Consider the following 26,245-nt stretch of genomic DNA (forward strand, 5'->3'; position numbering starts at 1 on the left):
CATCCCTGGTCATTTGTCCAAACTTCTGCTTTTTGTAAGCTTCTTTTTGTGTTTAAGATCAGCAAGGATTTCACTGTTAAGCGAAGGTGGTTGCCTGCCATATTTACTATTCTCTCTACACATTGGTATGGTTTGTTCCTTCAACCTCAATAAGGCTTCTTTAAAATACAGCTAGCTCTCCTGTACTCCTTTCCCCCTCATGTTATTCTCCCAGAGGATCCTGCCCATCAGTTCCCTGAGGGAGTCAAAGTTTGCTTTTCTGAAGTCCAGGGTCTTTATTCTGCTGCTCTTCTTTCTTCCTTTTGTCAGGATCCTAAACTTGACCATCTCATGGTCACTGCCTCCCAGGTTTCCAACCACTTTTGCTTCCCCTACTGATTCTTCCCCTACTAATTCTTCTAATCAGGAAGGCCAAGGCATGATTGGAGTTGCAACTAGCAAGGGATGTGAAGGGTAACAAGAAGGGTTTCTACAGGTATGTTAGCAACAAGAAGGTGATCAGGGAAAGTGTGGGAACCTTACTGAATGAGGGAGGCAACATACTGTGGAAAAGCTGAAGTACTCAATGCTTCTTTTGCCTCAGTCTTCACAGATAAGGTCAGCTCCCAGACTGTTGCACTGGGCAACACACTATGGGAAGGAGGTGAGCAGCCCTCAGTGGTGAAAGAACAAGTAAAGGACTATTTAGAAAAGCTGGACATGCACATGTCCACAGGTCCAGATCTAATGCCTCCAAGGGTGCTGAAGGAGTTGGCTGATGTGATTGCAGAGCCGTTGGCTATTATCTTTGAAAATTTGTGGCCATTGGGGGAGGTCCTGGACAACTGGAAAAAGGCAAATATAGTTCCTATATTTAAAAAAAGGAAGAAAGAGAACCTGGGGAACTACAGCCTCACCTCAGTTCCCGGCAAAATCTTGGATCAGGTCCTCAAGGAATCCATTTTGAAGCACTTTGAGGAGAGGAAGATGATCAGGAGCAGTCAACATGAATTTACCAAGAGAAAGTCATGCCTGACCAACCTGATTGCCTTCTATGATGCAAATAGCAAATAGCCTAAATAAAATGCAGATATTTTAAATTAATGCATGTCACACTCTTTTCCCCATTCTCCGACTCCCAAGCTGTTACTTCTGCTTCCGCTTCCGAGGAGCTCCTGGACTCTTCCACCAACCCGGTCACGGATGGCACCCCGCTAGCAGCCGCCGAGCCTCTAGATGTGATGGCCAGTGCCCTGCAGCTGGGACCTGAGTCATCAGGGGAATTCCTCGTGGCTGCGGGGAACCTGACCTCCTTCCCAGGCCCCATCGCTGATTCCCCACCTACGGATGCTGTGGCTATACCACCTGCCTTAGAGCACAAGCCCGGCATTGCTGAGGGCGCCCCTCCCATCTCACAGACTCCTGAGCCCAACTGCGAGGTGCCACCTCCCGGTAGTTCAGCTTCTGGGGTTTGCTCTCCAGTGATGGGGGGATTTTCATCAAATACTCCAGGCTGCAAGAGCCCTCGTGGGGGAGGGTAAGAGGACCAGGAAGCAGCCCCTATTTCGGCTCCTCTTAGATATCCTGTTACGTTTTTGGTTGCAATTTTCCTCTGACCTTCTTATGTATGCACTTCCCATCTGTGGCCCCACAAAGGCATGGGACCTCCTGGTCAACCTCCTCCTAGCCCTAGCCAAAATGGCCACCTATGAAACCAGGGAGAGGAGGTTGGCCTGTGACTGTGGGGCCTATTTCTGATCCTCCATCTGCTCACGCATCTGGGCAGAGTTCCTCTGGGTGGCATCCGCTGGCTCCCTTGATGCCTTTGAGGAGCAGCAGGCACTGGCCAGGCTTCTATGCTTGGTGTCCCCATCAGATTCCCTTCATTTGACTTTTTGACCTCACTCCCATCCCAGTTATCTCATTAGTTGTCCCCCGGAATCATTTGGTTTCCAGGCCCTGTGGATACTCCCATTAGGCTGGGGGGAGGTCCTTTGGCAGGCAGCCCACCCATTTCCTGTATTCTAATAGGATGATGAGACAGTGGTTTGAGCATTGGCCTGCTAAACTCAGGGATGTGAGTTCAATCCTTGAGGGGGCCATTTGGGGATTGGTCCTGCTTTGAGCAGGGGGTTGGACTAGATGACCTCCTGAGGTCCCTTCCAACCCTAACATTCTATGAGCTATGAACTGGCTCTGTGGATGTGATATATGCTGACTTTAGCAAAGCTTTTGATACAGTCTCCCACAGTATTCTTGCCAGCAAGTTAAAGAAATGTGGATTGGATGAATGGACTATAAAATGGATCGAAAACTGGCTAGATTGTTGGGCTCAATGGGTAGTGATCAAACGGCTCGATGTCCAGTTGGCAGCCGGTATCAAGCAAAGCGCCTCAGGGGTTGGGCCTGGGGCTAGTTTTTTTCAATATCTTTATTAATGCTCTGGATGATGGGATGAATTGCACCTTCAGCAAGTTTGCAGATGACACGAAGATGGGGGGAGAGGTAGATGCGCTGGAGGGTAGGAATAGGGTCCAGAGTGACCTAGACAAATTGGAGGATTGGGCCAAAAGAAATCTGAGGAGGTTCAACAAGGACAAATGCAGAGTCCTGTACTTAGGAAGGAAGAAGTCCATGCACCGCTACAGACTGGGGATCGACTAGCTAAGCAGCAGTTCTGCAGAAAAGGACCTGGGCATTACAGTGGATGAGAAGCTGGATATGAGTCAGCAGTGTGCCCTTGTTGCCAAGAAGGCCAACAGCATGTTGGGCTGTATTAGTAGGAGCATTGCCAGTAGATCAAGGGAAGTGATTATTCCCCTATATTTGACACTGATGGGGCCACACCTGGAGTATTGCATCCAGTTTTGGTCCCCCCAGTACAGCAGGGATGTGGCCAAATTGGAGAGAGTCCAGTGGAGGGCAAGGAAAATAATTAGGGGGCTGAGGCACATGACTTATGACGAGAGGCTGAGGGAATTGGGGCTATTTAGCCTGCAAAAGAGAAGAGTGAGGGCGGATTTAATAGAATCATAGGGTTGGGAAGGACCTCAGGAGGTTATCTAGTCCAACCCCCTGCCCAAAGCAGGACTAATCCCCAAACAGATTTTTGCCTCAGGTTCCTAAATGGCCCTCTAAAGGATTGAATTTACAGCCCTGGGTTTTGCAGGCCAATGCTCAAACCACTGAGCTATCCCTCCCCCCTGACTTTCACCTGCCTGAAGGGGGGTTCCAAAGAGGATGGTGCTAGGCTGCTCTCAGTGGTGGCAAATAAGAACAAGAAGCAATGGTCTTAAGTTGCAGTGGGGGAGGTCTAGGCTGGGTATTAGGAAACACTATTTCACTAGGAGGCTGGTGAAGCATTGGAATGGATTACCTAGGGAGGTGGTGGAATCTACATCTTTAGAGGTTTTTAAGGCCCAGCTTGTCAAAGCTCTGGCTAGGATGATTTAGTTGGTATTGGTCTTGCTTTGAGCAGGGGATTGGACTAGATGACCTCCAGAGGTCTCTTCCAACCCTAACATTCTATGATTCTAAGCCTGAAGCTGACTTTAGTCCCAGGCTGGGGTCTCCTGGACAGTGGGAAACATCCTTTGCTTCTGCTAGGGGACAGTGGGCTCTTGGAGATATACCAGGGCTGGGATGAAAGGGGAATGTTGTGTGGACTTTATCATACAGACCCCAGCCTGCTTCTCAGAGTCCACAAGTGAGAATCTAGAGAAGGGAGAGTCATTTCTCAGCTGCCCTCTCAGGATAAGCCAATAGCCGTCCTTGAACAGACACCTAGGAGAGTAACCACCACAGCTCTGCGGAGAGCTCTGGCTGCTATGGGATTCAGCTAGGAAAGGGAGTCTTGTGGACTTTGCAGTTTTGCAGTTGGAAGGAGACCCAGACCAGTGGGGCTGTCTCAGGAGTCACAGGCGGCTTTGCCAGTATGGATGCTCTAGGTCACTAGGGTCTAAAGGATGTGGGGCTGGTGAAAAAGAAACTGCTCAAAAAAAGTCTCCCTTTGCTCCAGCTCTCCCTTTCATGAAAATCTCTAGCTCTACCCCTCCTCTCAGAAACCTTCCTCTCTCCCATGGGTATTTTCACGCTTTCTTCCTTCAACTTCATGGTCTCATGAAAATGATTGAGTACATCTGTATGTCCTTCACCACACGTAGTATTGTGTCTGGATTTTTCTACTGAAAAGTCTAGGGACGCAGAGTCACCCCTACATTTTCTTCACATCAGGGCCAGGACTTGCAGCCAGCTGTTATTGGGGCTGTGGGACAGAACTGAGCTTCACTGGCAACAGCAAAGGAGGACAGTTGGGACTGAGCCGTCTGGAGAATATTTTAATCCTTTATGTATATATTAGGGCTGTCAATTAATCGCTGTTAACTCATGAGATTAACTCAAAAAAATTAATCACTTTAAAAAAAATTAATTGCGATTAATTGCACTTATAACAATAGAATACCAATTGAAATGTATTAAATATTTTTGGATGCTTTTCTACATTTTGAACATTCATTTCAATTACAACACATAATACAAAGTGCACAGTGCTCACATTATATTATTTTTTATTACAAATATATGTATTGTAAAAATGATAAACAAAAGTAATAGTATTTTTCAATCCACCTCTTACAAGTACTGCAGTTCACTCTCTTTATTGTGAAAGTGTAATTTACAAATGCAGATTTTTTTGGTTATATAACTGCACTCAAAAACAAAACTGTAAAACTTTAGAGCCTACCGGTCCATTCGGTCTTATGTCTTATTCTGCCAATCACTAAGACAAACAAGTTTGTTTACATTGACATTGTTTACTTCTTATTTTACAATGTCACCTGAAAGTGAGAACAGGCATTCACATGGGACTTTTGTAGCCGGTGTTGCAAGGTATTTACATGCCAGATATGCTAAACATTTGTATGCTCCTTCCATTCTTCTGCCACCATTCCAGAGGACATGCTTCCATGCTGATGACCCTGGTTTAAAAAATAATGCGTCAATTAAATGTGTGACTGTACTCCTTGGGGCGGGGGTGAAGAATTGTATGTCTCCTGCTCTTTTACCTGCATTCTGCCATATATTTCATGTTATAGCAGTCTCAGATGATGACCCAGCACATGTTCGTTTTAAGAATGCTTTCACAGCAGATTTGACAAAACGCAAAGAAGGTGCTGATGTGAGATTTCTAAAAATAGCTACAGCACTTGACCCAAGGTTTAGGAATCTGAAGTGCCGTCCAAAATCTGAGAGGGATAAGGTGTACAGCATGCTTTTAGAAGTCTTAGAAGAGCAACACTCAGGTGCTGAAACTACAGAACTCAAACCACCAAAAAAGAAAATGAACCTTCTGTTGGTGACATCTGACTCAGGTGATGAAAATGAACATGCATGAGTCCACATTGCTTTGGATCGTTATCAAGCAGAACCCATCAGCATGTCTTCTGGAATGGTGGTTGAAGCATAAAGGGACCTATGAATCTTTGGTGCATCTGGCATGTAAATATCTTGCAACGCCGGCTACAACAGTGCCATGCAAAAAAAACAGTTACTTACCTTTTTGTAACTGTTGTTCTTCAAGATGTGTTGTTCATGTCCATTCCAAGCAGGTGTGTGCGCACCGTGTGCACACCAGCTGGAAGATTTTCCCTTAGCAGCGTCCGTAGGGTCAGCCTTGGCGCCCCCTGGAGTGGCACCTCCATGTCGCCCTATATAGGGACCCGCTGACCCTCCACCCCTTCAGTTCCTTCTTGCCGGCACTCCGACAGAGGGGTAGGAGGGTGGGTATTGGAATGGACATGAACAACACATCTCGAAGAACAACAGTTACAAAAAGGTAAGTACTCATTTTTTCTTCTGTGAGTGATTGTTCACGTCCATTCCAAGCAGGTGACTCTCAAGCCTGAGTTTAGGTGGTGGGGTCGGAGTTCACCGCAGATTGGAGCACTGTGCGGCCGAAGGCTGCATCGTCTCTGGCCTGGTGTGCGATGGCATAGTGTGACATAAATGTGTGGATCGAGGACCACATGGCCACCCTGCGTATTTCCTGTGTTGGGACCTGAGCCAGGAATGCCGCAGAGGAGGCCTGTGCCCTTGCGGAGTGGGCCGTGATCGGCGGGGCAGGAACTTTAGCATGACCATATCATTCAAGATATGCTGTGATGAGACAGGGAGTCCCTTCTTCCTGTCGACCACAGCAACAAAGAGTTGAGTTGATTTCCTGAACGGTTTGGTTCATTCAGTATAAAGTGCTGGGGCCCTGCGAACGTCCAGGGAATGCAGCCTATGCTCCGTGCCAGGGGAGTGTGGCTTAGGATAGAACACAGGGAGAAAAATATCTTGGCCCATGTGGAATTGGGAGACCACCTTCGGAAGGAACGCCGGGTGTGGCCTAAGTTGGACTTTGTCTTTGTTGAAGACAGTGTATGGAGGCTAGGATGTCAGTGCTCTGAGTTCTGACACTCTCCTGGCCAAGGTGATAGCCACTAGGAATGAGACCTTATATGAGAGAGATAGCAGAAAGCACATAGCCAGGGACTCAAAAGGGGGCCCTGTGAGGGTGGAAAGGACCAAACTGAGGTCCCAAGCTGGGACTGGTGGTCGAATATGTGGGAACAGTCTGTCCAGGCCCTTGAGGAAGCAACTAACCAATGAGTTCGCGAAAACTGAACCACCTTCCGCTCCTGGATAGAATGCTGAGGTTGGCTGCCAAGTGGACCCAAACCGAAGAGAGGGAAAGTCCTAGCTCTCTCAAATGCAGCAGGTAATCCACGAGGGATCAGGATGAGCAATGGAGCCTGACCCTGGTGTTCAGCCGCATTTCCCCTTGGTCATGTATGTGGCTCTGGTGGAGGGTTTTCTGCTGCCGAGAAGGGCTTGCCTGACCTGCTGAGAGCATTGCACCTCTATGGGGTTTAGCCATGGAACATCCAGGCTGTGAGGTGGAGTGACTCCAGGTTCGAGTGGCAGAGATGGCCCCGATCCTGTGTGATCAAGTCCAGGAGCAGAGGCAAGGAGGGGGTGCCTGTGTGGACCTGTGCAGCAGTGACGTGTACCAGTGTTGTCGCGGCCACGCCAGTGCTGTCAGGATGACACAAGCATGATCCCTGTGGATCTTGAGGAGTACTCTGTGAACCATGGGAATCAGGGGGAAGGCGTAGAGCAGGCCGCTTTCCCGCAAGATGAGGAAGGCATCCATCAGAGACCCTAGACTGCGCCCCATGAGGAAGCAGAAGCATCGACACTTTCTGTTGTCCCTCGAGGCAAACAGGTCTATCTGGGGGTAGCCCCAGAGATGGAAGATTGAGCGTGCTACATCTCAGCGAAGGGATCAGTCCGTTCTGCACTCCCAGGAGGTAGGATGCCGTCAGGTGAATTGCGTTCTGTATGCAGAAATCCCATAACGCGAGGGCTTCCCAGCACAGGGGAGAGGAGTGTGCACCCCCCTGTCTGTCTGTTGATATAGAACATCGCCGAGGTATTGTCCATGAGGACTGCAACACACCTGCCAGCCAGGCGAGATTTGAAGGTCAAGCAGGCTAGACGTACTGCCCGTAGCTCCCTAACATTGATGTGCAGGGAGAGGTCCACTGAGGACCAAAGGCCTTGAGTCCTGAGGTTCCCCAGATGCGCTCCCCAACCCAAATCCGACGTATCTGTTACCAAGGATAGGGATGGCTAGGGTCTGATAAAGGGTACTCCTGCGCAGACCTCCCGTGGATCGAGAACCACCATTGGAGGGAATCTAGCACCATTCTGGGAAGCATCACTACTGAGTTCACTGTGTTCCTCGCTGGGCGGTACACAGACGCTAACCAGGACTGGAGAGGGCGTAGCCTGAGCCTGGCATGATTCACCACATAGGTGCACGCAGCCATATGACCCATTAACTTGAGTCAGTTTCTTGCTATTGTGGTTGGGCAACGTTGGAGACCGAGAATGATGTTGGATATGGCCCGGAACCTGGCCTCCGGTAGGTATGCTCTCGCTTGCATTGAGTCCAGAACCTGCCCCTATAAATTCTATCCTCTGGACAGGAGACAGGGTGGACTTGGCCTCATTCAGCAGAAGGCCAAGTTCGAGGAAGGTCCATCTGATGAAGACCACCTGAGCTTTCACCTGTGCCTTGGCGCGGCCCTTGATGAGCCAATCGTCCAGGTAGGGGAACACCTGGATCCCGTGCTTGCACAGGTAGGCTGCCGTGACTTCCATGCATTTTGTGAAGACCCTCAGGGCTGTTGACAGGCTGAAAGGCAGGACTGTGAAGTGGAGATGGGCATTGCCCACGATGAATCTGAGGTAACGCCTGTGCTGGGGAACTATTGCAATATGAAAATACGCGTCCTTCAAGTCAAAGGTGGCGTACCAGTCCCTGGATACATGGAAGGAATGATGGAGGACAGGGAGACGATACGGAACTTGAGCTTCTTTACAAACTTGTTCAGATGCCGCAAGTCCAGAATGGGTCTGAGGCCCCCTTTTGTCTTGGGTATTAGGAAATACTGAGAGTAGAAACCCCTGCCCTGAGTTCCTGAGGAACTTCCTCCACTGTCCCTACTACGAGGAGGGACTGCACTTCCTGAATTAGAAGTTGCTCGTGAGAGGGGTCCCTGAAGAGGGACGGGGAAGGAGGCTGATGGGGTAGGAGGGAGGAGAACTGGATAGAGTATCCCCTCTCTACTGTGCGGAGCACCCAACTGTCCGATGTGATTCAGGACCAGGCATGATAGAAGGGGGACAGATATGACAAAAAGGTTGGGTTGATAGGATCCAGAGTCCTGACCGGTAGGTCGTCCTCGACTGCACCATCAAGTCTGGGGTCTAGACCCTGACGGGGGCCGTGGCTGGCCAGACGACTGGCTGGAAGGCTGTTGTTGCCTCCTTCTGCCATTTCTGCTCCACCTACGCGAGGTGTCTGTGCGGTTTTGTGGCTGGTAAGGTTGCGGGGCTGGCTGTGGTCTGAATTGCCTGCGTTGGGTGGCTGAGGTGTGTAAGCCCAGCGAGCGTAGGGTAGCCCTTGAGTCCTTTAGGTTATGGAGCCTCTTGTCTGTCTTTTCGGAGAAGAGCATGGATCCCTCAAAAGGGAGGTCCTGGATGGTCTGCTGGACCTCATGTGGAAGACCTGAGACCTGAAGCCAGGCTCCTCGTCACATAACCAGCCCAGTTGCCACTGTGCGGGAGTCTGCATCCACCGCATCCAGGGCTACTTGGAGGGATGCCCAGGCAATTAATTTCCCCTCCTCCACTACAGCCAAAAACTCTGTTTGTGATTCCTGTGGAAGGAGTTCAGTGAACCTCGACAATGCTGAGCATGTGTTGTGTCCATACCAGCTCACTATAGCCTGTTGGTTGGCTATATGTAATTGCAGACCCCCTGTTGAGTACACCTTTTTGCCAAATAGGTCCAACTTTTTGGCCTCCCTGTTTTTCTGTGTGGACCCTTGGAACCCCTGACGCTCCCTTTGGTTGGCCGCATCCACAACCAGAGAGTCCGGGGGAGGGTGGGCATACAGGTGCTCATGGCCCTTGGAAGGCACAAAGTAGTGCTTCTTTGTCTTTTTGGCTTTGGGGGCCAACGAAGCTGGAGTCTGCCACAAGGTGTGGGACATATCAGCTATCATTTTTATCAATGGTAGGGCAACCTTAGATGGGCCCGAGGGGGCCAGGATGTCTGCTACCAGATCCACATCCACCTCAATCTCCTCCACTCGAATCGCCAGGCTCTGAGCTGCACGCTTAAGGAGCTGTTGAAGTACTCGGTTGTCCTCTAGGGTCGGTGCTGCTGAAGTTCCTGCAACTGCCTCATCCGGAGATAAGGCGATCACCTGCAAAGGGTTTTCCTTTTTACCCTCAGTCTCTGCAGGGTCTTGCAGCACACAGTACTGCAGTTGTGTGGCAGGTGTGGATGCGAGATGCGGCACCACGGCTGGTACCAGGGTCAACACCGAACGATGAGGTGTTCTGTGCGGTGCCTGCGGTGTTGGGACCATAGTTCCTGCCGGTGCCGGCGTCTGGCTAGGAGGTGCTGGGATTTGATGTGGCACATTCCTCTCTGGTGGTGGTGCTGGTGGCTGGGGCATTTGCGCTGGGGCCACCGACGCTGAGGCCACTGCTGCCACTGTACTGGGTAAGGTTGTTGGCTTGCCTGCGAAGCTGACCTCCTGCTCCTCGATCTATTGGATCGGTATGATTCCAACACCGAGTCCGAGGTTTCTGACCTCAATTAACTGACAAAGGGTCAGTTAAGGCTGTTAGGCTAATGAAGATAGCTGGAACCAATTAAGGTCCCACTTACACTGTTTTAAAAGCTCTACCTGCCAAGGCCAGCTCTAGCCATTTCGCCGCCCCAAGCATAGTGGCATGCCGTGGGGGGTGCTCTGCCGCTCGCCGGTCCCGCGGCTCCGGTTGATCTCCTGCAGACGTGGCTGTGGAGGGTCTGCTGGTCCCACGGCTCCGGTGGACCTCCCTCAGGCGTGCCTGCGGATGCTCCACCGGAGCCGCGGGACCAACGGACCTTCCGCAGGCATGCCTGCGGGAGGTCCACCAGAGTCGCCTGCCGCCCTCCCGGCAACTGGCAGAGTGCCCCCTGAGGCATGCCGCCCCAAGCACACGCTTGGTTTGCTGGGGCCTGGAGCCGGCTCTGCTCCCTGCCTGTTCTCTCAAGAGGAGCCCAGGTGAAAGGAGCTGGAGGAAAGGAAGCATTACTGAGCCCTGAGGTAAGGGTGAAGCTTGAAAAAGGGTAGCATGGGGAAGTGGCCCAGGGAATCAAAGCAGCATCAGTGCAGGAGGGAAGCTGCTAATAGCTGCTATCAATAGGTCCCCTGGGCTGGAACCCGGAGTAGAGGGCAGCCCCGGATTTCCTCCTTCCTCTCTACATGATCTACAGAGATCCCTTTGAGAGGGAAAACAGACATTGTTCCAGGCAGGAGACCAAATGGTACCTATGGAGCTCTAAGGTGCAATAGAGACTGTGGGTATTCCACCTTCCCACCTCCCGTACTGGCCTGTGATGAAAATAGCTCAATAAGCTGTAACCTTTGCCACCATATTGGGAAAGGAAGCGTGGGACCCACCAATACAGACTTGGAGCTTTGTCACAATATATATTTGAAGATTAAATCAATGCAGCTTCCACTCCTCAGACTCTCCCAAGGAAATAATGTTTCTGTGCAGAATACCCAAAACATTTAACAATAAAAAGTGAAACGAAATGGCCACACAAGGGCACCAGAACCTAAGAAATGAGAAGCCATATGCTTCTTCAATGTGTGTTGTGCTGAAAAGGAATGTATTTTCTCTTTGACTCTAGCCCCCCTACTCTAACTCACTAAGGCTCACTCCCCTGCCCCAAACAGGAATAAGAACAGGAGTACTTGTGGCACCTTAGAGACTAACAAATTTATTTCAGTGTAAGCTTTCATGGGCTACAGCCCACTTCTTTGGATGCATAGAATGGAGCACACAGAAAGAAGATACATACAGCGAATATGAAAAGGTGAAAGTAGCCAGTCCAATCAACTGAGATGACCTATCATCATCAGCAGGAGAAAAAAAACCTTTGAAGTGATAATCGAGATGACCCATAGAAGGTGTGAGGAGACCTTAACATGGGGAAATAGATTCAATTAGTGTAATGACCCAACCATTCTCAGTCTCTGTTTAAACCTAAGTTAATTGTATCTAATTTGCATATTAATTCAAGTTCACCGGTCTCTCTTTGGAGTCTGTTTTTGAAGTTTTTTTTGTTGCAAAATTGCCACCTTCAAGTCTGTCACTGAGTGGTTAGAGGGGTTGAAGTGTTCTCCCTCTGGTTTTTGAATGTTATGATTCCTAATGTCAGATTTGTGTCCATTTATTCTTTTGCATAGAGATTGTCCGATCTGGCCAATGTATATGGCAGAGGGACATTGCTGGCACATGGTGTCATATATCATGTTGGTAGATGTACAGGTGAACGACCCCTGATGGCGTGACTGAGGTGATTAGGTCCTATGATGGTGTCACTTGAATAGATTGAATAGATCTACCATCGTGATATATGCCATTATGTGCCAGCAATGCCTCTCTGCCGTCAAGTGACACCATCATATGTTAGAACCTAGGACTCTTAACTCAATCCCACCTTGTTTTAGCCCACTAGACCCCATTCCCTGTGACAAAGGAAGAGCTCAGAGACTCCTGTGCTGTCTCCTCGCCTGCCCTGCCTGTGTTGCACTTGAAATTCAACGGGGTTTCCTTGGGCAGTTTTGAATCTTGCTCCCTGGAATGGGGTAATTTTAGGTGCAGGTTCCAAATAGCACAATGAACGAGCCAGAAGGGGCAGCAGGTATCAGGCTAGGAGCCACTGAAATACACATAGCAACATCATTAAGGGAAACATTATTAATGAAATGTCAATAAAAGGTCAGAATCTCATCATGTCAGTGCCGCACTAGAGGGCACTGTGATTGTTTTAAATTTGTTATCCAAATCTAGCCACCCCCTAGCAGATATTTTAACCTCTTCTCTTACCGTTGCTGATTATCAGTGAAGGGGAGAGAGAGAGTGAGGAAAAGAGAGATTGAAGCAAACATTTCTTTGCTCCTTGCATGACTGTGTCAGTTATTTGGGGTACAAACTCACCCACCACCCAGTTTCTCTCCTGGCTTCAATGGGCAGGAAGAGTTCAGCTGTTAGTGGGACTTGGAGTGCTCAGGACATTACTGTGAGCTGGAACCCCAAACTCACTCTCCCCATCCAGCTCCACCCAGTTCTATGCACCCCAAACCTTTCCCCTCTGTGATTCCTGCTGCAGTTCAAATTCCCCAAGACCATGCCCCCCCAACTCCTCCTTCCTACATTTCCCATCTGTACCCTCAATGCCCCTCATACACTTTCTAAGAACATAAGAAAGGCCATATTGGGTCAGACCAATGGTCCATCTAGCCCACTATCCTGTCTTCTGACAGTGGCCAATGATAGGTGGTTCACAGGAAATGAACAGAACGGATAATCATACATCATAAGCGATCATACATCCCCTGTCGCCCATTCCCAGCATCTGACAGATAGGGGCTAGGGACATTTCAGAGCATGGTTTTGCATCTCTGCCCATCCTGGCTAATAGCCATTGATGGACCTACCCTCCATGAATTTATCTAGTTCTTTTTTGAACCCTGTTATAGTCTTGGCCTTCACAACATCCTCTGGCAAAGAGTTCCACAGGTTGATTGTTCATTGTGTGAAGAAATACTTCCTTTTGTTTCTTTTAAACCTGTTGCCTATTAATTTCATTTGGTAACCCCTAGTTCTTGTGTCATGAGGAGTAAATAACACTTTATTTACTGTAACCACATCATTTTATATAATATCCCCTTTAGTTGTTTCTTTTCCAAGCTGAAAAGTCCCAGTCTTATCTATCTCGCCTCATAGGGAAGCTGTTCCTTATACGTCATCAATTTTGTTGTTCTTTTCTGTACCTGTTCCAATTTCAATATATCCTCTTTGAGATGAGGTGACCACACCTGCATGCTGTATTCAAAATGTGGGCATGTATGGCAAGGGGGCATAGCCTCTCTTCCAGATGTCTGGAGGGACAGCTGCGCTCCCTCCCCCCCACTCCCAAAGCCTAATAAGCCTCCATCCAAAGCAGCCTATTTTCTTCTGCTGTGTTGCTTCTCAGGTGGCTTCTTCTGCACAAGTGTCTTCTTCCTTGCAGGTGTCTTCCAGCTTCTCTCTTCAAGGTCCCTGATCCCACTACAGGGTTTTGCTTGTCAGCTGTTGGTCTTGTATACTATTTGCTCTCCCAAGCTCAGCCAATCAGCTTCCAACTTTTCTTAGCTCTGCCCTTAATAGGTAGCTCCTACCCCTCCATAAACTTCTATGGGGCTACAATGTATCTCTATGGGACTTTGCTAATGCAACCCCATGCCTCTATTGCATGACCCAGAAATGGTGCAATCCCACCTCCTGATTGCATCCTCTCTATACGTTCCGATGGGCTCCTATGTATTCCTATGGGTTTTTCTTAGCTGACCTTTGGATCAACCCTAGCTACTTGCTCTGACCTTTGGATGAACCCTAAGCACTGCTTGTTTGAAAATCTCATATATTCCTATGGGCTACAATGTATTTCTATGGAGTCATTCCCCACAGGAGTGATGCAATATCGTCTCCTGATTGCATCATTCCTATAAATTCCTGTGAGCCTCTGTGTGTTCCTATGGAATCTTTCACTGCATCACCCTATAGCTGCCATTACTGGATTTTCTTATTTAAACTATTATTAATTTTTCTTTAATAAAGGCTTTATTCTTAAAATTAATCATTACTCTAAGCATCCCAAAGGGTCCTGACACTATCATGACTTTTTTTATAGTCAATTAAACAAGTTATAATTTGGCTAATTTAAACCCCTTCCAGAGGTTTTTCTGCAATCCTGCAGTTTGGGTACTGCAAAGTAATTCCAAACATCTAAAGCAAAAATATCTTGCTATACCAGGTGTGTGTGTATGGGGGGTAAGAACCGTTTCCACTCTGTTTGCCACCAGGGGGCCAGCTGCTGCTCTGGCCACCCCAGGACCGCTGCTGGGAGCCACCAAGCTGTGGCTGCTCCTGTTGCCCCTGGGACCGCTGCTCACGTGGTCCCCAGGGCCAGCCACATCAGCCGCTGCTTCGGTGGTCCCCAGGGCCAGCAGCTTGGAAGGCCTTGGGGGAAGCCACACTGGCCACTGCAGAAGTCACAGAGGTCACCGGAATTCACGGAATCCCTAATAATGAGACAAATCCCTCTCTGCTATGACTGGAAGAGAAGAACAGAAAGAACAGAAAGTGAAGAGAGAAGGAAAAAGAGAGACTCCCTGTCACCTCTCTCCTCTGCCCCCTCCCCGCTTCTATTCTATAATCCTATCTCACTGTGTTCCCTGTGCTGGTGACATAGAGGTGACACTAGAGTTCTGGAGCTTTTTGGGGAGTAGGCACAAAAGTTTCCCATTTTTGTTCTGGTGACTGGTTATTACCTGGGTCATATGTCCTCTGACACAGGATCATGTGCAGAATATGGAAGATCTGGCTTTTGCTAAATGCTGTTGTCATAAACAGATAGTTAAGGGTTAATGCCTCTTTTACCTGTAAAGGGTTAAAAAGTTCACCTAGCCTAGCTAACACCTGACCAGAGGAACCAATGGGGGAACAAGATGTTTCAAAAGGAAGGAGGGAAGTTTTCCTTTGTTTAGAGTCTCAGTTTCAGCCAGAGTGAAAAAGATCAAGGAACCAGCCTCTTATCAGAGTAGTAAGTTTTAGAAAGGGATAAATAGGTTTATGTTTATTTTCTTTGTAACTTGTCTTGGTATCATTAAGGGAATTATCAAAATTGGGTATTTGGGTATTTTTTTGTGTAACTAAATTTGTGCCCGGGGGAACATCCTCTGTGTTTTAAAACTGTTGTCTGTGAGAGTAGCTGATATGCTAATCTCTCCCAGAGAGTTTTCTTTTACCTTTCTTTTCTTTAATTAAAAGCCTTTTTCTTAATACCTGATTGCTTTTTCCTTGTTTTTTAGATCCAAGCGGGTTGGATTTGTATCCACCAGGATCAGAGGGGTAGCCATGTTTGGTCTGGATCTGTAAAAGTAGCAAAGAATCCTGTGGCACCTTATAGACTAACAGACGTTTTGAAGTATGAGCTTTCGTGGATGCATCCGACAAAGTGGGTATTCACCCACGAAAGCTCATGCTCCAAAATGTCTGTTAGTCTATAAGGTGCCACAGGATTCTTTGCTGCTTTTACAGATCCACCAGGAGTTGGTGGGAGAAAGGAGGGGGGATGGTTAATTTCTCCTTGTTTTAAGATCCAAGGGGTTTGGATCTGTGTTCACCAGGGAATTGGTGAAGTCTTTCAAGACTACCCAGGGAAAAAGGTAGTACTTGGGGATGGTGGCAGTGATACCAGATCTAAGCTAGTAATTAAGCTTAGAAGTGTCCATGCAGGTCCCCGCATCTGTACCCTAAAGTTTAGAGTGGGGAAGGAACCTTGATAGCTGTAGACTGTGAGTTCCTGGGAAAGGGAAGGGGGAGAGGGAGAAAAAGGGGAAAGGCAGAGACACTGGAGAAAAGAAATGGGGGAGGAGAGAGAAAGAGGCAGAGAACAAATAATTGAAGCAAAACAGGTGTCCTGACTCAATCTTGCTCATCATAGGTGTTCAGGGAGACAGGCAGCAACAGGTTTTCTACAATGTCAAGGTCTGAACTTTGATTCTAGCAATGTGAGTTAAAATATCAAGGGGATCTCCACATACCTGATCTCTCTTTGCCCCCCGCTTCCCTTTTTAGTATCAGTTTTTATTTTGAAGTGTTTGGTTTAATCGTGATCTTCTCTTTCCTTAACTGCATTGCAGTTTTGGGGTTATTTTTATTTTGCCTCCCTTCTGTTCATGTCATTATAATTGTAACAGCAAAGGAATCTGCAGGAGCAAAAACTGACTAAAACTTTATTTCCCATTGTGCAGGAACATCATACAAACATCTCACACAACTGGAATCATAACACTGAAGGCAAAGGGATTGGAGATGCAGGTTTCTAAGTGTTCTGTCTTTCTCTGATGACACAAGGTTGTGTCCTGCAGCTCCCTGTATTTTCCAGTCCCTTGTATACCTCCATTCATGTAAGACCTGCTGGGCTTTGGGGAATTTATAGTCTCATTCTATTGATAATATGATTTTAACACAATGTGACCGAAATTAAACCACTTCCAGACAAGGAAACAACAAACAAAGTAGATCTATTAGCTGGGAATTAAATCCAGACTGATTGCTTGAAAAGCAGCTATGCTTGCCATTATACCAGCAACACATCTAACCTGGACAGCTTTCCTGCAGGCTATGTGTGCTAGCAAAGGTGGTGACACATGACCATGGAGCAAGTAAGCAGGATGGAGGGCTGGAAGCTGCCTGACAGCTGTGAGCAGAGTTAAGATCCCAGACTGACTGAAGGGGCCAAGGTGAAAACAGATCTCATTGGGAGGTGTGTCCCCCCCGGCCATGAGAGGGAAACTGAAGCTCAACTACAATCATAGAAAACTCTTCGCTGAGAAGGATGGGGACAGCTTGTTTTAAAGCAAAGGTTTGTGTTTGTTCCTGCTACATATAGTGGGACTGGATAGTGCTGATGCCAGCCCCCCAGACTCTGGGAGGATAAGGAAAAAATTCAGGCTGTGAGTGACCTGCAGGGGGGAGATGATTTTTTGACAGTGACAGTGACCAAAATACCAAAGTTTTTAACGGAAAGGAAGAAAAAGAAATGACCATATGATGGGACCAGGATGATCTGGAGGATGGCATGGATTGCATCCTCATCAAGTTTGCAGCTGACACTAAACTGGGAGGAATGGCAGATACACTGGAGGGTAGGGATAGGATACAGAGGGACCTAGACAAATTAGAGGATTGGGCCAAAACAAATCTGATGAGGTTCAACAAGGACAAGTGCAGAGTCCTGCACTTAGGACAGAAGAATCCCATGCACTGCTACAGACTAGGGACCGAATGGCTAGGCAGCAGAAAAGGACCTCGGGGTTACAGTGGACAAGAAGCTGGATATGAGTCGACAGTGTGCTCTCGTTGCCAAGAAGGCTAATGGCATTTGGCGCTGTATAAGTAGGAGCATTGCCAGTAGATCGAGGGACATGATCATTCCCCTCTATTTGGCATTGGTGAGGCCTCATCTGGAGTACTGTGTCTAGTTTTGGGCCTGGCACTACAAGAATGACATGGAAAAATTGGAAAGAGTCTGGCGGAGGGCAACAAAAATGATTAGGGGTTTGGAGCTGTCATGGTACAATTCCCCACTCTGAACCTTAGCGTCCAAAAGATGGGGTACCAGCATGAATTCCTCTAAGCTCAATTACCAGCTTAGTACTTGTAGCGCTGCCACTAAAACAGGAATTCCAGTGCCTGGTACACTCTGGTCCCCACAAAACCTTGCCCAGGGACCCCGCAAGACCCAGAACCTCTGGATCTTAATACAAGGAAAGCAAACCCTTTCCCTCACCATTACCTCTCCCAGACTTCCCCTCCCTGGATTACCCTGGAAGATCACTGTGATTCAAACTCCTTGAATCACAAAACAGAGAGGACAATTCACCTTCCTCCCTCCTTCTCTTTCCCCCTCCCAGACTCTTCCTGAGAGAGAAAGTAATCCTGACACAGAGAGAAATAAGCCTCTCTCTCCCCCTTCCCTCCTTTCTCCCCACCAATTCCCTGGTGGACCCGGACCCAGACCCCATCCCCTGGGGTCTCACACCAGAATAAAAAAACAGGTTCTTAAACAAGAAAAGCTTTTAATTAAAGAGAGAAAAACAGTAAAAAATAGCTTTGTAAATTTAAAATGGAATAGGTACAGGGTCTTTCAGCTATAGACACTGGGAATACTCTCCCAGCCTAAGTATACAAGTACAAATTAAAATCTTTTTAGCAAAATACCAATTTGACCTCCTTCCAGCCAAATACACATTTGAACTTCTTCCAACCAAATACACATTTGCAAATAAAGAAAACAAACATAAGCCTAACGCGCTTTATCTATCTAGTACTCACTATTCTGAATCTATAAGAGCCTGTATCAGAGAGATTGGAGAGAAACCTGGTTGCACGTCTGTCCCTCTGAGCCCCCAGAGTGAACAACAACCAAATTCTAACAACACACAGAAACTTCCCTCCCTCAAGATTTGAAAGTATCCTGTCTCCTGATTGGTCCTCTGGTCAGGTGACAGCCAGGCTTACTGAACTTGTTAACCCTTTACAGTCAAAGAGATATTAAGTACTTCTGTGCTATTAACTTTTCTTATCTGTTTATGACAGGAGCATGTGACTTATGAGGAGAAATTGAGGGAACTGGGCTTATTTAGTCTGCAGAAGAGAAGAATGATGGGGGATTTGATAGCTACTTTCAACTACCTGAAGGGGAGTTCCAAAGAAGATGGATCTAGACCATTCTCAGTGATAGCAGATGACAGAACAAGGAGTAATGGTCTCAAGTTGCAGTGGGGGAGGTTTAGGTTGGATATTAGGAAAAACTTTCACTAGGAGGGTGGTGAAGCACTGAAATGAGTTACCTAGGGAGGTGGTAGAATCTCCTTCCTTAGATGTTTTTAAGGTCAGGCTTGACAAAGCCCAGGCTGCGATGATTTAGCTGGGGATTGGTCCTTCTTGGAGCAGGGGGTTGGACTAGATGACCTCCTGAGGTCCCTTCCAACCCTGATATTCTATGAAAGGGGAGATTTTTGTATCATCATATGGCTCCCAGATTGGGGCCCCAGTGTGCCATGCACTGCAGACACTCCATCCAAGAGTGGGTGCCCCAGTTGTGCCAGGCACTGCAGAAACTAAGGGTGGGGGTCCTGATTCTGCGTGTGTTGTACAACTCATAGAGAGAGAGTCCTTGCAGCCAAGAGCTCACAGGCAAAATAGACAAAGTGTGGGAGGGTGGCTCCCATTTTACAGATGGGGAAACTGAGGCCTGAAGATGTGATGTAATTTGTCCATGTTTGCACAGAGAATAATGGGGCCAAACTGGAAACTGAATCCAAATTTTCTGAGTCACAGCCTGGCCCTTAAATACAAGCCAAGTGTTGTCGATTGCATGGCAAAGGCCTCAATGGGAAGTTGCAGAACCTCCTTCATTGGAGGATTTTAAGAAGAGGTTATGCAAATACCTGTCAGTGATGGCCCTGACTCTCGGGGTCCTGCCCTGCCCTACCTTTCTATATGCTTCTATTATGTGGTTTTGTTCTGCGTCGTTGTTCCATGCTGAGTTGTCACATAGTCTCACTTTGCACTCTGATGCATTGTTTCATGTTGTATTGTTTTTGCGCTGCCTTGTGTTGCGTTGATTTGAGCTGAGCTCTCTTGCACTGTTTCATTTTGCCCTATGGTGCGTTCATTTGCATTCTGGAATCAATTTTTCAAGAATTCGATCAAAGGGCAACATTTTAGGAGATTTTATGGTAATAGCTGATAATCAGAAAGAAAAATGTCATGGGATAATAAAATCAAGTGTGAATAACTAGAGAGAAAATGGGGCAACGTTTTCAAGAAATATATTTGAGAATTGCAGAGAAAATGAGGCAAAAACTAAATATCTGCTAATGCAAAAGCAAAACAACATTTGAGGTGATTTTAGAGTGATATTCAGTAATTCTGGGGAAAGAGGGGAAACTTTGAGAGGATTATGCTGCAATAGTCAATAAACAATGGAAAATTACTCCCTTCCCTTTCTATGCCCCTTCCATGCCCTGTTGCTGGCAGACAATGTCGCAGAACCATAGGGTTAGAAAGGACCACAAAGGTCATATGTCCCATCCCAGAGGCACCCACATCTCAGTTCTTGTCACAGCTCTGCCTGCTAACCCCTTTCCCATTTGGCAAATGACTCAGGGCACAAATTTCACACCTAAACAAGGACAATTTGCTGCACATAAAAGAGGTGGGCAGATGTCCCAGATCGAGGAATTGTTAAAGTAATATTTGAGAATCAGAGAGACAGTGGGGCAAAATCTGAGACTAGATAAAGGGTCAGTAAGTTGAGAACCAAGAGTCTACATGGATTTTACATTCATATTTGATAATTACAGAGAAAAGAAGAAGGAATTTGAGAAAATTTCATCAATATTTGAGAGGGAAGTGGCAAAATCAGAGACTATGTCCGCACACACCCACTCCTTCACCAATCCTTCTCTCCTTCCCCTGGAATTCCGTGGGTGCACAGAGACAGTTCACTCTACCCTATTTCACACTCTCTTTCCCCTCTCTCCATTCCTGGCCTTATTTTTCATCCCTTCCCTTCCTGACGTCCCCAGACACATCAAGGGGAACCCCCCCACAGGGTTCCCATCTCTGATCAGAGCTGGAGACAGAGCGAGGGCAGGGGCTTCATTGCTGTTCACTCAGCTCCCATCCTTCCTGCAGGTTATTGAACAGTGAAGAAGCAGGTTTCCAGGTGCTGCGAGAGGGCAGGAATCCTGGTATAGAGAGTCACTTTCCTGCCAGTCCCCAGCACTTTTGTGAGGTCTCTCTGGATTACCTGGCTCTGGAGTTGATGTTGGCAGAGCCCAGGGCAACCCTAGGAGCCTGGTTCCACCTGGAGAATGTCTCACCCCTGGGCACTGAAGGGCCTTTAATGAAGGGCTCTCCCCAGCACTGGACCCAGTTGGGGAAGCAGCGACTGCTCACCTCAGGCTGCTAGATTACAATGGAGGCAGTAGCCAGGTGTATTTCACAGAGCCCTGCACCCAGTTATCTTCTTAGCATATGCACAACCTGCCTCAGACAGCATGTGACCAGGATTCATCACCTAATTTGGTACACTGGTTGGATCATTAGCTTCCCGGGTTTGGGTGAAGGCTGATCTGTGTCATTCTGTATCTCATCTATGTTCTCCCTCATTCCTGTGCCCCACCTTCTCCTAGCACCCACTGCTTTCAGCTGCTCTGTCCCAGTCCCTTCCTCTGACTTTCACTTCACTACCACTCTGGGTTGTAGCGCCACTCACTGGGACTGGGAAAGGGAGGGGCTTTCTCCTGCTGGAATTAGCCCCTCAGGCAGCCCCAGTCTTTGTCGACAGACAAAGAGACTTGGGGGATCCTGCTGTAGGATGACCAGATGATAAGTTGAAAATATCGGGACCGCCGCCTTTTTAATTGTTACAGTCATCAGTCCAGGTCTTCAGTGGTAATTTGGCATACAGTCCTTCAGTTGCTGACAGTCTTCGGCAGCATTTTGGTGGCGCATAATAGACCTTGCCGCCAAAGACAGAAGCACTTGTTGCCTAAATGCCACCAAAGACTGTCAGCGACTGAAGGACCCTCTGCCAAATTGCTGCCGAAGACTTGGATGGGTGAGTGTGAAAAAAAAAGCCCAAAACAAAATATCGGGACAAATGGCATCCCGACTGTACTTCGGTTCGGATGCGGGACAAACTCCTCAAAATCTGGACAGTCCCAATTTTATTGGGATGTCTGGTCACCCTATCCTGCTGGGGAGAGGCAGGAAAGTGACTCTGTGCAAATATCTTTGAGATAATCTGATCTGGCAGCCTCTGGGAATCTGCCCTCTGCCTGAAAAAGTGCCTACAGGAGGTTTCGGAGCATCGGTGCTGGAACTAGGAGTGCAGAGGATGTGGCTTGGACCCCTGGCTTGAAGTAGTAATAACAACCAAAGACATAGGAATAGCTTTCAGCATCCCCAGTATGAAAATTTGTTCAACCTGTTTTGTGAAAAACTGCTCTCTGCCTTAGTTTGCTACTTAGGGTGCACTGAGCATGCCCCTGTGAGCCCAGAGCTGCGTAGCCGGTCACTGGTGGTGCAACAGCCCAGCCCACCACCGCTCGGAGCGAAGTCCCTCACTGCATTCTGCTGCCTGCACCACTTGGTCTCCATTGGGGGCCAGACCAGGAACATGACAGGAGGAGCGAGACTTCCATGTTAGTGAGTGTGTATCTGGGGGAGCCGGGCTGAGCGGGAGAGGAAAGGAGGGGGCGGACTCACTCCCACTCTTCCCTAACACACACACACACATATACACACACACTGTCGCTCTCACACACAGACTGACTCTCACACCCACATACACTCTGCCTCTCATGAGTCACAGTCCCCCAATACAGATTGCCACACACACTCACAGTCTCACACTCCCCAACATACAGTCTGTCACACAGTCTCACACACACATACACTGGCTCTCTCTCTGTGTCTCTCACATGCACTGACTCTCTCTCACACACACATACATACTCTGTCATGCGCGCACACACACACGCACACACACTTGGTGAGCCAGGAGTGGCTAGGGTCTACAGGAGGTCCATGGGCTCTGGCAAGATGCAGCCCCCTGTGACAGCGCAAAACCTGCCTTGAGCCACTGCCACAGTGTCTGCTGCGTACGAAGCTTGGTGTGTGCCAGCAATGGGGAGAGGTTCTAGGGGTTTGCCTGCCCACACCCACGGCAGAAGTAGAGGTGCAGGACAGGAACCGGAAGTATAAAAGGCAGTACCTCTAGCTCAGTTGGAGATGAGCTGGAGGAGGGGAAGGACATCTCCCACCCACTGCTGGAGTTTGCACCTGACAGCGCCTGATACCTGGAGGGGCTGCTGGTCGCCGGAGACATTGAGGAGTTGCTGGGGCTGCCCTTAGCTGTTTACCCCGACAAGATGAATGATGACCTCGGGATCCAGGTAATACACACCCCTCCCCGAATGTGAGAGTAGGAAGTAGCCCAGGGCAGCCGAATATAGTTTGTCTGTGTTGCTGACTGATGGCCGGCCAGCATATCGTGGCTGCTTTTCCCTGTTGACTCAGTAGTGGAGTATTCCACCACTGTTAGGGCCCTAGGCTTGGACGCAGTGCAGTCAGGTGGCCTCACATCCCACTCCCCCTGCTATACCACCCTGGGGTAGTAGCCCCAGGACCCCCATCTGTTTGCTACCCCACCCTGTGTGAAGGTCTGGGCATAAAGATGCAGTATTGCTCTGTCCCGAATACAAGCCTCCTGACTTTGCTGTCCTGCCCTGCCTGAGGTCCAGGGCTTATCGACATTGCTGCCCTACCCTGATTGTAGGCCAGAGCCCTCTAAATGTTTGATGCCCCACCCTCTCAGAGGGCTGGGAACCCCTAGACCAGGGGTGGGCAAACTTTTTGGCCTGAGGGCTGCATCTAGGTATGGAAATTGTATGGTGGGCCTTGAAAGCTCATGAAATTAACAATTCGGAGATACTCAAATAAAATCTATTTAATAAAGACACATTTTAGTGGAAATAAACATAAAACCTTACTTATTATTATAAATATGACATCATAACAACGCATTACAATAATGAAACCAAATTTAACCCCTTTCCACGTCCTCTCTGATTAATGTGAACAATGCAGCTGGTCACCCGTTTTTACAATAGCATCAAAGTCCGGTGTCATTCTCGTTGTGGAAATCCATTATATGGAGCTGAGATGCTGGTCAGTTAACTGGGATCTGTAGCGAGATTTGTTGTAATTCAGCAAGGAAAATGTTCAGGTGTAGCTGAACAAAACAAAGATTTTCTGTGCCACTTTGCAGATATTTGGGAACTTTGTTTCACTCAAGGAGGCATAAAACTCATCCGTTTTTTCTGAATTGTACTTTTCCTTCAAGGTGGAATCACACTGGATATCAGTGAGCTCCAGTTGTAGTTCTTGTGTGGCTTTCTTGTAGTCAAATGATAGTGGGCATGACACCAGCTCCAGTGTCTTCTCTATTTTCTCAAAGTCAGAGAATCAATGAGAAAATTCTCTGTGCAAGTCACTCAAAATTTTGCTATACTTTTCTCTCTGCTCTGGTGACGCTTCTGAGTATGTCAGTATTGGAAAGTGAGCGAACACTTTGTCCTTAATTTGTTTTGAAAACAAGACTAACTTGGCTTTGAAAGCTGTCACACAAGAATGTAATTTGTGTACAAACACGTTCTTTCCTTGCAGGTTTACATTAGGTTCATTTAAATGTGCCAAGATATCCACACCAAATGCAAAGTCACACACCCAGTTTGAATTCTTTAATTCAGGAAAATAATTTTTTTTCCCCTGCATCTCCAGAAAAGTGCAGATTTCATCTCTGAGCTCCCACACTCACTGCAATACCTTTCCTAGGCCGAGCCAAGCGAACATTTGTATGATAAAGTAAGTCCTGGTGTTTGGCATCAGTGTTTTCAAGAAGGAAAATGAATTGCCGATGATTAAGTTCCCTCGCTCCTATGTAGTTCACTCTTTTCACTTCTGTGCAAATAACATGATCCATGTCGGGGACATTTTTGCAGAGGGCCTCCTGGTGTATAATACAATGCAGAAAAACCACGTCTTTATCATGGTCATCTTCTTTTACTTTGTCCTGAATTCTTTTTAAAAGTCCTACATTTTTCCCAGTTAAATTTGGTGATCCATCTTGGGTTACATTTGTCAATTTGTTCCAGGGGAGCTTCAGATGTTCAAGGCACCCAGACACCCTCTTGTATAAGTCTGATCCCTTAGTTGTGCCTTTCATTGATTCCATTGCTAAAAATTCCTCTAATTTCAAATTTGTCATCAATTCCTCTGACAAAAATCAGTAACCATGTTGTGTCCTTAATATCAGCACTGTCATTGAGAACTAATGAAAACAATGTAAAGCCCCGTGCTTTCTTGTTCAACTCAGAAGCCAAATGTTTAGTAATCACTTCAATACGGTGAGTAACAGTTCTTCATGACAAACTAGTATTCTCAAATTTGATTTGGTATTCCGGGCACAGTATGCCAGAAACATCATCCACGTGTAACCCTTCTGCCAGGCCGAATTGATAGCAGCAAGGGCCGGGTTCAGTACATAGGGGTCCCTTTCCTACAACAGAATGCAAAACCAGCTCGAGCCCCGACCCAGTGACCTGGGAAAATCTTACACATACTCCTGGGCACCTCGAAGAGGCAATACTTCCCCTCTCGCAAGCACAGAGTCTCGGTGTAGCAGAAAATGTTTAATAACATGAGATAAACAACATCAGCATTAAATTGGGAAAACACCTCAGTTAGAGTTCATAGCCCAACCCATGAGCAAAGACCCACCCCAGGAAATTGGGCCGTGTCCTTTTCACTGGGCTCTTGAGTTCAGCAACCCCAAAATCATCCCAAGACTCCAAAGTCCAATACCCCAAATGTCCCTGGAGTCCAGCAACCCAAAAAATCACCCACAGTCTCTGTCCCGGGTCAGTGCAGCCCCAGAGTTCAAGAATCTTTCTGCAGGTTTTTTCCCCCCCCAGCCTGGGTAGAAAGGTACCTTACGTGGACCGGGGTCGACTGCCCTGCCTCTCCGTGGGGTTCTGCTTCCGCCTTCAACATGAACTGCTCCGCTCTGCTCCTCCAGCCATCCCCACAAACTGCTCAGCTCCGCTCCACCCACTGCTCTGCTCCACCAGCTGTCTCGTGATCCTCTCCAGCCATCCCCGCAAACTGCTCGGCTCTGCTCACTCTGTGGGCTGCTCCAACCGTCCCACAGACTGCTCCGCTGTACCAGCTGCACTGCTCCACCAGCCGTCCCGTGATCCACTCCAGTCGTCCCCGCAAACTGCTCCGCTCTGCTCCATTCTGCTTGCTCCGTTGGCTGCTCCAACTGCCCCACAAACTGCTGTGCTCCACAATATGGCTTCAGGCTCCCCCACTAGTTAGCACAGCACTCAGTGATCTCAGCTCAGTAATTTTAGCTCTTTTGTGATTTCAGCTCATAGTAGGGGAGCCCCAGTGC

The sequence above is a fragment of the Gopherus evgoodei genome, chromosome 8, assembly GCF_007399415.2.
Source record: "Gopherus evgoodei ecotype Sinaloan lineage chromosome 8, rGopEvg1_v1.p, whole genome shotgun sequence".
Lineage (NCBI taxonomy): Eukaryota > Metazoa > Chordata > Testudines > Testudinidae > Gopherus > Gopherus evgoodei.